The 9,036-nt window shown below is 44.9% G+C and overlaps 1 pseudogene; it reads right to left on the bottom strand.

Moving 5' to 3' along the window:
• Nucleotides 1-933: 933 nt before the first annotated feature.
• On the bottom strand, nt 934-8,064 carry LOC129393341 (keratin, type II cytoskeletal 8-like; annotated as a pseudogene).
• Nucleotides 8,065-9,036: the final 972 nt, after the last annotated feature.

The following is a 9,036-nucleotide window of genomic DNA, read 5'->3' as shown; positions in this document are numbered from 1 at the left end:
ATCTACCTACCTACCTATATATCTTTATCTCAAAATACAGTGTAGATTTCCTAAAAACAAGGCCATTCTGTTACAGAACCACAATATAAACCTCATAATCAGGAAACTAATGCTGATATTTATACTAAATGGTCTTATTCAAATTTTTCCAATTGTCCTAATAACATTCATTATAGGCAAAGAAAATCTTGGACCATGAGTTACCTTCAGTTGTTATGTGTCCCGTCTTCTTTATGACTGAAACAGTTCCCTCTGTCTTTCCTTATCTTTTATGACCTCGACATTTTGAAGAGTACAGTCAGATTACTTTGTGGAATGTCCTTTAATTTGGGTTCGTTTGATGTTTCCTCATGATTAATTCGAGTTATGCATTTTTTGGCAGGAATACCAGATAAATGACGTTGTGCCCTTCTCAATGATCACGTCAGGAGACACATGGTATCTATTTGTCTTTTTACTGGTGATGTTAACTTTGGTCACAAATTTCTCCACTATAAAGTTACTATTTTCTTGATATTTTAAGAAAATTGAATCATATAAAATGCTCAGTTAAAACCACAAAATGCAGCCAGGCACGGTGGCTCATGCCTGTAATCCCAGCACTTTGGGAGGCCGAGGCAGACAGATCACTTGAGCCCAGGAGTTTGAGACCAGCCTAGGCAATGTAGTGAAACCGTGTTTCTCAAAAACAAAACAAAACAAACAAACAAAAAAAACCCACAAAAATTAGCCAGGCATGGTGGCATGCACCTGTAGTCCCAGCTGCTCAGGTGGCTGAGGTGGGAGGATCACCTGGACCCATGAGGTCGAGGCTGCAGTGAGCAGACTCTATTGCCAACCTGGGCAATAGATTGAGACCCTGTCTCAAAAACAAACAAACAAACAAACAAACAAACAAACAAACAAAAGAGTGGAAGTCAAAATGGGAACAAAGAGGAAGGGCAATGAATAGAAAACAAATATGGTAGATATTAATCCAACTATATCAATAATCACTTTAATTGTCAATGGTCTAAATATACTGATTAAAAGATTCTCAGAGTAGATCAAAAAACAAGACCCAACTATATATTCCTACAAAGAACCCACTTTAGGCCGGGCACGGTGACTCACACTCATAATCCCAGCACTTTGGGAGGCTGAGGTGGGCAGATCACTTGAGGTGGACAGATCACTTGCGGTCAGGAGTTCGAGACCAGCCTGGCCAACAACGGTGAAACCCTGTCTCTACTAAAAATACAAAAATTAACCAGGTGTGTTGGTGGGCACCTGTGATCCTAGCTGCTCAGGAGGCTGAGGCAGGAGAATCGCTTGAACCCAGGAAATGGAGGTTGCAGTGAGCTGAGATCCTGCCATTGCACTCCAGCCTGGGCAACAAGAGCAAAACTCCATCACACACATACACATACACACACACACACACACACACACAGAAAAAAAAAGAAAAAGAAAGAAAGAAAGAAAGTCATAGCACGAACACCAGGAGTGAATCCTAATAGAAACTGTAGACTTTGTGTGATAATGATCTGTCAGTGTAGGTTCATCGATTGTAACAAATGCACCATTCTGGCGCAGGATGTTGATAGTGGGAATAGCTGTGCACATGTGGCCAGAGGGGTGCTTGGAAACTTTCTGTACTTTCTACCTATTTTTTCTGTGAACCTAAAACTGCCATAAAAAAATGTTGCTTGATATCTTGTCATATATATAATATAATATAATAAGCTTATTTATTTAAATGTGTGGAAGGACACAAAGAGGCTTTTACAGGTAAATGAGAAAAATAATTTGAGCTCACTTCCCTAGAGGATTTGTGGCATGTTCGCCAGAATGCTTATATGAGAACAATCATAGCAGCAATGTTTTGTTTTTATTTTTGTTTTTTTTTTTCAGAGCTAGCTGAGGTTTTATTTTGGACACAAAAAAAAGAAAAAAGCAATTGAATTGTTTTGTAGCTGGAGACATGGGCAAGGGGGTATCCCCAGGCAGTAAACTCCTCCGCAGGTGGGCTGAGGGCTAGGGCTGAGCCTCAGGTGGGTCTCCTGTTCCCTGTGCTCCCCTGCACAGCGGCCTCCCTCCCGGGCTCTGGGGCAGCCGCAGGAGGGGCAGGCTGGGAGGGGCTGCCCTGGCTGTTCACTTGGGCAGGACGTCAAAGGACTCGGACACCGGCTTCCCGTTGCAGGTCTGGATCTTCTTCACAACCACGGCCCTGGTGGAGCTGGTGCGGCTGAAGGAGCTGGCGCCCATGCCAGAGCCAAAGCTGGAGCCCAGACCGTAGCTGAGGCCGGGGCTCGTGAGGCCCCCATAGGCCGAGCTCAGCGCACCTGCATAGCTGCTGGTGGTCTTCGTATGGATACTCATGTTCTGCATCCCAGACTCCAGCCGGCTCTCCTCGCCCTCTAGCAGCTTCCTGTAGGTGGCGATCTCGATCTCGATGTCCAGGGTCAGCTTGACGTTCATCAGCTCCTAGTACTCACGCAGCTGCCGCGCCATGTCCTGCTTGGCCGGCTGGAGGGCGGCCTCCAGCTCGGACAGCTTGGCGTTGGCACCCTTAACTGCCAGCTCCTCAGGCTGCTCGGCATCTGTGATGGCGGCCTCCAGGGAAGCCCTCTGGCCTTTGAGGCACTCAGTCTCAGCCTGGAGCCCACTGATGTTCCAGTTTATCTCGGAGGTCTCAGTCTTTGTATGCTGCACGTCATCCCAGTGCTTCCCAGCCAGCGCCTGCAGCTTCTCATACTTGATCTGGTACATGCTCTCAGCCTCAGACCGCCTGCGGTTGGCGATCTCGTACTGCGCCTTGACCTCAGCGATGATGCTGTCCGTGTCCCTGGAGCGGCTGTTGTCCATGGACAGCACCACAGACGTGGCGGAGATCTGGGACTGCAGCTCCCGGATCTTCTCTTCATACAGCCGCCTGAGGAAGTTGATCTCGTCAGTCAGCCCTTCCAGGCCAGACTCCAGCTCTAACTTGTTCATGTAAGCTTCATCCACATCCTTCTTGATGAGGACAAATTGATTCTCCATCTCTGTACGCTTATTGATCTCATCCTCGTACTTGTTCTTGAAGTCCTCCACCAGCCCCTGCGTGTTGCCAAGCTCCGTCTCCAGCTTCAGCTTCTCCTGGCCCAGAGTCTCCAGCTGCCGCCTAAGGTTGTTGATGTAGCTCTGGAACATGTTGTCCGTGTTGCTCCCAGCCGTCTGCTGCTGCTGCAGGAGGCTCCACTTGGTCTCCTGCATCTTGTTCTGCTGCCCCAGGAACCGCACCTTGTCGATGAAGGAGGCAAACTTGTTGGTGGGGTTCTTGATCTGCTCCTTCTCCTGGGTGCGCATGGCCTGGATGTTGAGATCCACCTCCTAAGGGGGCTCAGCAGACTCTGGTTGACTGTGACAGCGGTGATGCCTCCCATGCCGCTGGTCCCACCATAGCCTCTGCCCAGGCCAGCCCAGAAGCTGCTGCTGCCCAGTAGGGAGAAGCTCTAAGAGCTGATGCAGGCACTGGGCCCACTCGTGTAGGAGCGGCATAGCAGCATTTTTACAATAATCCAGTAACCCTGTTGTTCATCAATAGCATAATTGAGAAATATATTGTGATATATTTATACGATGGAAACTATTCAACAATGGGAATGACTGAACTACAGCACTATGAATCTTATAGATTGAGTATATGAAGCAAGATACAAATTACTCCATTTATATAAATGTAAAAAAAAAACCAAAACAAAACCTAGGCAGCATAGCCAAACCCTGTCTGCACAAAAATGTAAAATAAAATTAGTCAGGTATGGTGGAGGATGAGTCCTAGCTACTTAGGAGGCTGAGGTGTGTGGATCACTTGAGCCAGGAGTTCAAGGCTGCAGTGAGTCATGACAGGACAGAGGGAGATCTGTCTGCTGTCTGTCCCTATAGAAAAAGAAAAAAGTAAGTCAAAAAACAAGCCAAATGAAACTGTATTGTTGAGAGATGTGTATATAAGTGGTAAAATGGGAAACAAGCAAGTAGCTAACATAAAATTCAAGATCATGGTTACCTCTAGAGATAGAATGGGGTGTGTGACCTGAGGGAAGTCTCGCATGGATGAAGGGCTGCTTTTGGGGTGCTGGGTAAATTCTAATTTTTGAAGTGGGTGGTGGTGGAATGTTTTAAAAACATTAAAACTTTTTAAAATGAATGGTGCTTATAAGGGATTAAAAAAAAAAAACATGAAGCATAACCTGAAGTTTTCATGATGCCAGTCTCCTGGTGTCTTTTCCTGAATTTGGTAGACAGGATGGCCAGAGGAAATGCATCAATGCGGAGGGACAGAAACAGCAGTGTGGCCTGGGAAAGGTGAGTGGCCACTGCTTCAGCCATGGCATTCGCTACAGCAGTGCTTCTTTTTCATTATTTCTTTTCCTTTATCATCTTATTTTAAAAACATTTTGCATGTATATATTTTCAAGTTTCCACACAATGCATTGATTTACTTATATTTTCCATTTTTTTCTTTTTAATTTTTTTCTAGAACAATGCTTCTTAAACTTTAGTGTGCACACTGGGACTCTTACTAAATGCAGATTCTGGTTTAGTAGGTCCCAGGGAAGGACCAGGGATTCTGCATTTCTAACAAGCTCCCTGGTGAGGTCCTTGCTTCTGGTTCATGGAACCCCACTTTGGCCAGAAGCTAGAGCATTTCCAAGTGGAAAGTGGCCTCTGCAGCCAGGTTCAGTGGCTCACGCCTGTAATCTCAGCACTTTTGGAGGCTGGGGTGGGAGGATTGCTTGAGCCCAGGAGTTTAAGACCAGCCTGGGCAACATAGTGAGATCCCATCTCAGGAAGGAAGGAAGGAAGGGAGGGAGGAAGAGAGAGAGGGAAAGAGGGAAAAGCAAGCAAGCAAGCCACCCTGTCAGTTTCCTACCCGAGTGTTGACTGCTGAGTGAGGAGACCTCATCACAGGAAGTACACTCATCCTATTCCTACTTCCACTCTCCTTCCATCACCACTCCTATCTCCATACTGGTTCTGAGCTCATAGGTCCCAGGGAGGGGCCAAGGATCCCTACAGATCCACCTGCCCATCTCCATTCCACTCCCACTTATCTCCTCTGTCCCTCTCTCCATCCTCAGATTCTTTCCCAACCCCATCTGCATGTGGTCTCCATTGCATCCATATCGCTATCTTCATTTCTGTCTGTTTTCCCATCTGTTGCAATCTCCAGCTCCAGGTGAATCCCAGCTCCCATTGCTATCTCCATCCTATCCCCACTATACCCCATCCCTATTCTGATACACTTCCTTTTTACCCTTACTTTCTCCAGAGTGAAAATTGAGGCAGATTCATAAAGAAGTCTAAGAGTTTTGGGGATGTTGGGGACTATCAAGGTTGACAGTCTCTCCATTAGAAATTCTTCCCCAGATTCCCAGGAGAAACTTTGAAATAAATTACTCAAGTCAAGATTTCAGATATAACTTATTCACTGCCCATGGTGAGTATGGGGGAGGGCTAGGACTGGGATGGGAAGCAGGAGGGAATAAAAAGGAGATAGGGCTCTCCAGAGAGACAAGAAGGTAAAGATTCAACAAGGGAAGCTAAGAAGTCACAGACTGGGAGACAGAGGCAAATGAGAAATGTATGGATAACAGATCTCAAATCTAGTTTAACCTCTTCCCCACCTTCCCATCCCCATACAGGTCAGGCTTTGACACAAGGAATTTAGAGAAGAAAAAAGGTGTGGTCTGCTGTTTCATTCAGTCCATTATCTGTTGAGCATTCCTTTTTTTATTCAAATGGAGCAGAAGAAAGGAGCTTGAAATGGACAGTTATCTCTGGTTTATCTGGCTGCAGAGTGCAGAGATGATTCTCTTTCAGGATGGGAGAGGGGGTGGGGAGGAGGAGAGAGGTGGGAATGTAATGATGATGGTGATGGGTTGATGAATGTGAGACTGGAGTTTTTTTTCATACAAAGTCTCGCTCTTGTTCCCCAAGCTGGAGTGCAATGGCATGATCTTGGGTCACTGCAACCTCCGCCTCTTGGGTTCAAGCAATTCTCCTGCCTCAGCCTCCCAAGTAGCTGGGATTACAGGCACCTGCCACCATGCCCAGCTAATTTTTGTATTTTAAGTAGAGACAGGGTTTCACCGTTTTGGCCAGGCTGGTCTCGAACTCCTGACCTTAGGTTATCCACCCGCCTCGGCTTCCCAAAGTGCTGGGATTACAGGTGTGAGCCACCGCGCCTGGCTCAGACTGGAGTTTTAAATTACAGTAGTCCCTCCTCCTGTATCTGCGGTTTCAGTTACCTGAGGTCGACCACACTCTGAAATTATTAAATGAGAAAAATCCAGAAACAAACAATTCATAAATTTTAAATTGCATGTTGTTCTGAGTAGCATGGTAAGATCTCAAGCAATTCCACTCCGTCCTGCTCAGGAGGAATCATTTCTTTGACTTATCCCTTTGCCCAGCATTTCCACTCTGTCTATGCTACCCTTCATTGGTCGCTTGGTAAAGGTCTCGGTTATCAGATCAACTGTTGCGATATCACAGTGCTTATGTTCAAGTAACCCTTATTTTACTTAATAATGGCCCCTAAGTGCTAGAGTAGTGATGCTGGTATATTGTTATAATTGTTTTATTTTATTATTACTGTTAAACTCTTACTGTGTGTAATTTATACATTAAACTTTATCATAGGTATGTACATATAGGAAAAAAAACATAGCATATATAGGGTCTGATATTATTCAAAGCTTCAGGCATCCGTTGGAGCATCTTGGAAAGTATCCCCTTGGATAAGAGAGGACTAGTGTATATTGAATGACTAGAAGACTAATGAGCCCATCCAAGATACTGTTAAGGCACAGAGAAGGGAAATGTGACAACACTGAGTTGAAGGCAGTGACTGGAGGAAAATAAAACAGTTTCATGTTTGTGCCCCCACTGAGTTTCAGATTATTCAACTAACCAGTCACCTGCCGTGTAGAGCCTCTTTCTTTCCCAAGATCTTGCTGTCTTGCTTAGAGATTTCAGGTTTCTTCCCTTATATGCGTGCTGGGAATTCAGCAGTGGAAGCTCTGTCCAGATGCCTTCTGCTGGAATTAGCAATAGAATCTCACAAATTGTTTAAGCCCAGCTATGTCTCTTCTTGACTTCTTGAGTGAATCCCAAGAGGCATTGGAACTTTACTTTTGCTGACTGTTTCCCCGTTTTTCCTTCTGATTCTTTCAGTTTCTGGTTATTGGCTAGGGCTGTTTGTGAGTCATCTAACTTGTATTTTTGCTGTTCCATAGCCTGCCCATGAATGCAGGGGATTGGGGTGAGAAGGCAGCCCACGCATTCAAGTTGAATTTGTGCAGGGTGGTGAGCTTCCCCCTGGGTAGGCAGCAGACTTGGTTAGGAGCCTGGTTTCATGGTTTGACCACTGGTGATCTCTGCTGGGTGGCTGGTGGGATCTAGTCTCTGATAGGTGAGAGATGACAGAGAATCTCGTTTGTTAGCTCTTTTTTTTTTTTTTTTTTGACAAAGTTTCCCTCTTGTTGCCCAAGCTGGAGTGCAATAGCGTGATAGCTCACTGCAACCTCTGCCTCCTGGGTTCTAGTGATTCTCCTGCCTCAGCCTCCCAAGTAGCTGGGATTACAGGTGTGCGCCACCATACCCTGCTATTTTTTTGTATTTTTAGTAGAAATGGGGTTTCACAATGTTAGCCAGGCTGGTCTCGAACTCCTGACCTCAGGTGATCTGCCCGCCTTGGCCTCCCAAAGTGCTGGGATTATAGGCATGAGCTACCGCACCCAGCCTGTTAGTTCTTTTTGTATGACAGATTGTTTATTTGTGAGATCAAGTCACTTAAACTCTTTTGTGCCCAAAAGAAGGAGAAGAGCCCTTTGAGATCTGTCTGAACTGGTGAGTTTTTGTGGTTCTGTGGCTACTGACCGATGAGGAGTTATAAAAATGAAGCTGCAAACTCTGGGGTCTCTAGGCCTGTAAATGAGAAAAGCCTTAAATCTCATTGTGTGAATGGGGAAAATTTTTCTACCTCCTGAGGGTATTAACAAATTAGATTATAAAGATTTAAATTAAAGGGGCTTTGTCCTGATTGGTTTATAGAGACCAGTAAGAGCTTTTGTAAATCCAATTTTGCCCAAACTCCCAGAAAACAAAGAAGCTGAACTCCTAATACTTTAAATGGGATAAGCAAAACAAAACAAAAACCTTTTTCATAGAAACTGCTAGCTCAGAAGCAATTTTATACAATAATCCACGGTTCATGTAATCAGGAAAGGTTTAATCCTTGGGCAAGTCAGACTGATTTGATGATTTTGCCCTAAAAAGTGACATCTTTTTACTGATTTTACCAGTGTAGAATATAATACAAACATATGTTTCAGTTTATTTTATTTTTTTTTAACTGTACCTGCTGGAATAGGATTAGTTTGATTTTAAGAATTGCTTTTGTTTTCTTATGGAGAGAATAATCTGTATACCGAACACACAGACGTACTCCTCTGCCTCTGTTGGTCCCAGTATCAATCACCCTTCTTCCAACTTTATCAATCACCCTCTTTCCAACTTTACCTAAGTAGCTAAGTTCTGTTTCAGGGAGGGAGAGAACTGGGAGGTAGGGCATTGAGAACTATCTATTATATACAAACATTTTATCAAATCAACAGTGTTTACAAAGAATATATAATATGACCCCCACAGCCATATACATATATCTTTTTTATACTTTTTTTTTTTTTTTTTTGCTGGGGGGACAGAGTCTCACCCTGTCACCCAGGCTGGAGTGCAATGGCACGATCTCGGCTCACTGCACCTCCGCCTCCTGGGTTCAAGCAATTCTCCTGCTTCAGCCTCTTCAGTAGTTGGGATTACAGGCATGTGCCACCACGCCTGGCTAATTTTTGTATTTTTACTAGAGACGGGGTTTCACCATGTTGGCCAGGCTGGTCTCAAACTCCTGACTTCAAGTGATCTACCTGCCTCAGCCTCCCAAAGTGCTGGGATTATAGGCGTGGGCCACTGGGCCTGGCCTACACTTTCTTAAAATGGCAATGATGA

Source organism: Pan paniscus, chromosome 1 (assembly GCF_029289425.2).
Source record: "Pan paniscus chromosome 1, NHGRI_mPanPan1-v2.0_pri, whole genome shotgun sequence".
NCBI classification, from domain to species: domain Eukaryota; kingdom Metazoa; phylum Chordata; class Mammalia; order Primates; family Hominidae; genus Pan; species Pan paniscus.
The sequence above is the reverse complement of the archived record's forward strand: the minus strand, read 5'-3'. Positions and strand labels throughout refer to the sequence as shown.